Raw genomic sequence first — 3,446 nt, 5'->3', positions numbered from 1 at the left:
GAGAAAGCCTGAAGTCATTTTTAAATACCACCAGTTCTTATTTCTTTTCAGTCGGGTTAAGTTTCTAAACTTTCTAAATCTCCGTTTTCCAGCTAATGAAAAGAAAATAGGATGCCACCGAGTCTCCTATCTACCTACTCCAGGACTTCTGTGAAGATCAAATGAGATGAGGCATGGAAAAATGCTTCACAGACATTTGGTTACAGTGTAAAATGTTTCTACCTGGCTATACAGCAAGTAGTGTTCCTGGGCTGAAGAAACTCCAAGGAGACTAGTCACTAGGGAGAGGAAGCTGGGCGTTGCTATGTGACATCATTATCCAGATGGACATTTAGCATATTAGCCTTTTATATATAGACTAGAGGTCCGGTGCATGAAATTCATGCACTGGGCGGGGGGGGGGGGTGTCCCTCTGCCCGGCTTGCACCCTTTCCAATCTGGAACCCCTCAGGGATGTCCAACTTTGGGATCGGGCCTAAACTGGCAGTCGAACATCCCTCTCACAATTGGAGACCACTGGCTCTTACCACTCACCTGCCTGCCTGCCTGGTCACCCCTAACTCTCACCCCCTGCTGGCCTGGTCGCCCCTAACTGCTCTCCCCTGCCAGTCTGGTTGCCAGTAACCGCCTCTGTCTTGGCCCCGCCACTGTGGCTTTGTCCGGAAGGATGTCTGGAAGATGTCCAGTCTAATTAGCATATTAACCTTTTATTAGTATAGATAGGCAGCTCCCTGATAGGGAGGATGGGCTGTACTTCCAGGTGAGCTCCCTGGAAATATTTTAAAATATATATAAAAAAAACAAAAAAACAGTTATAGTTGGTCCTCAATATTCTATTTCTGCCCCTACCACAGTCACATCACTGTCCTACTCAAGAGTCTTTAATGGTTCTTTTTTTTTTTAATAGGACCAACTTTTATTTAAGAACAAACTTTTTTTAAAAATCTATTTTTTATTGATTTTTTACAGAGAGGAAGGGAGAGGGATAGAGAGTTAGAAACATCGATGAGAGAGAAACATCGAGCAGCTGCCTCCTGCACACCCCGCACTGGGGATGTGTCCGCAACCAGTGTACATGCCCTTGATCCGAATCGAACCTGGGACCCTTGAGTCCGCAGGCCGACGCTCTATCCACTGAGCCAAACCGGTTAGGGCAAGAACAAACTTCTAAAAGTAAAAATGAATGAAACCATGTGAGATGAAGATATAAAGGCAGAAATTCAATGTAGAAAAAAAGGTCTTGTTGGGAAACAGTCGAGGAGAAACGCTAGAGACATTCCACAGACCCACTGGAAGCTCACCTTGTAAACAGGCGTAAGCTGCTACCGATGTCCCCCACGCCATCAGCCTGAGATCTCGCTCAACTTCAAACTGCCTGTGATCCACTTGGTCCAGAAAAGCTTTCCGTTCAGTGTACCCTTCCTTTCCTCGAGTGTGGATGGCTAGTTCTTCACCAAACCCTCTTCCTCCTTGAAGCTCTCCCAGTCCAATTTGGGCTTCTCTAGGGTGCATCTTCTGCTTCTTGGCTCCAATCTTCCCCAAAAGGCTCCTCATTCCACTTGATCTTTTTAATCCTGACCCAGCAGGGATGATGCCAGAATTGAAGGGACATTAGTCTGTGGTTTTTCTTTCTCATTTTGCTCGAAGAAGGATTTGGCCTGTTTAGATGTAATAATCCCCTTCCTTAGTCACCCTGGCTTCTTCACCAGCAAAATCAAACACTTGGGTGATTTTAACTTCTTCTTTAGGTTTCTCTAGCTCTTCTGCTTTGACCAACAGTCCATTTGAAGCAGCCTCTTCAGTCTCTTCTCTGTTTTTTTAACTTGTAGACTCAAGGGCACTTTTGATTTTGGTGCCACATTGTTGAGGAAGCTGGCCCACAGCTCGTCCTCCTTCTTTTCCTTGCATCCTCGGACCTGGTGCCTTCGTGCTCTGCAGCTGTGTCCTCCTCCTCATTGCTGCTTCGTCCAGATTCCCCACTGACACCCTCCTCCCCCCTCCTTCTGAGGAGAGGCCGCCTTGTCGTCTCCTCCTGGCAGGAACGCTCTGAGCCTCCCCGCTTTGGTTTTCTGTGTTTGCTCTGTCTCAGTGTCAGCGTGTTTTGCTGAACAAGTGGACCACAGGGGATGGGGCAAGACCATAACCTTAGATGGCATTCAAGATCGAATTATTATTCTTCAAAATAAAAGGCAAGTAAATGGGAGGCACTCACATCCTATATCTCTTTGCTTAAAAGTATTCTGGATCATTTCTAATTTTTGAGCCACCATGATCCGAGTCTTTTTTGCTGTTTGTCTTAAGTTTTCTTTTGCATCTGATATAACAATTACGTACTAGGATCAAAAGTACAAGGAAGAATCTGAGACGGCACAAGTATCTACTATTATCCAGAAGCTCTCATTTTTCTTCTGGGAAGTTAATTTCATCTATTCCTATACTTAGACAATATTCATCTAAAATACTCATCTAGATTACATCTATGTATAATTCTACCAGCGGAATTATTACAGAGGTGTTCTTGCAGAGGTTTGTCCAAGCTAGGTCCTAGAGACCCTAGTAATGCCGTCCGGACGCTGAAAATTTCCCTCATGTAATACACAAACACATACACATGAAGACCAAACACATAAAGACCTTAACATAATTCGAACTACTGCTTTTTGCAGAGAAAACACAAGAATTTTTTCCTCGAAAATAAATTTCCATACCTCATGCATTCTATTATCACAACCATGTAATTTCTCCCAACGTAATTTGAACTTTTAACTCTTAGAAGCCTCAATTGTCAATAATAACCAAAATAAAATAAAATAAGTGACCAGTAGTCCTTAGATTGACGTTTATGACCACATTTTAAACACACTCTCACTTTCAAGAAACACACCTTCAAGCACCAGACATTCTATCAAAAGCTTAAATTCATATGACAGACTTTCTTTTTTTTTTTTTTTATTCAAAAATATATTTTATTGATTTTTTACAGAGAAGAAGGGAGAGAGATAGAGAGTTAGAAACATCAATGAGAGAGAAACATCGATCAGCTGCCTCCTGCACATGTCCTACTGGGGATGTGCCCGCAACCCAGGTACATGCCCCCGACCGGAATCGAACCCGGGACCTTTCAGTCCGCAGGCTGACGCTCTATCCACTGAGCCAAGCCGGTCTCGGCGACAGACTTTCAACAAAAGACAAAAGCAGGCGAATTTAAAGACTTACTTAGCAATCAATGCTTCAGTATTTCATGTTATTTCAAAATATCTAGAAATTCAATAACCGAATTGAAATGTACTAATCTAGAAGGGAGTGGTTGGAAGAAGCTAACAGTGACTTGTTTGGGTGGCTCTCTTCCAAATGGTTGTATTTTAAAATGGCCCGACCAGCATTCCAGGCGTCTGCATCTGAGAGGTCCTGGGGCATTGGTTTTGGAAAGCCAATGGCAGCATTTT

At 43.5% G+C, this 3,446-nt stretch overlaps 1 pseudogene; it reads right to left on the bottom strand.

The window, feature by feature from the left end:
• The window catches only part of LOC102765669, a 9,916-nt pseudogene extending 7,646 nt beyond the window's left edge, over window positions 1-2,270 (bottom strand).
• Between the last annotated feature and the right edge of the window lie 1,176 nt (window positions 2,271-3,446).

Source organism: Myotis davidii, unplaced genomic scaffold, assembly GCF_000327345.1.
Source record: "Myotis davidii unplaced genomic scaffold, ASM32734v1 scaffold355, whole genome shotgun sequence".
NCBI classification, from domain to species: domain Eukaryota; kingdom Metazoa; phylum Chordata; class Mammalia; order Chiroptera; family Vespertilionidae; genus Myotis; species Myotis davidii.
This window is presented reverse-complemented; position numbering and strand designations above follow the sequence as displayed.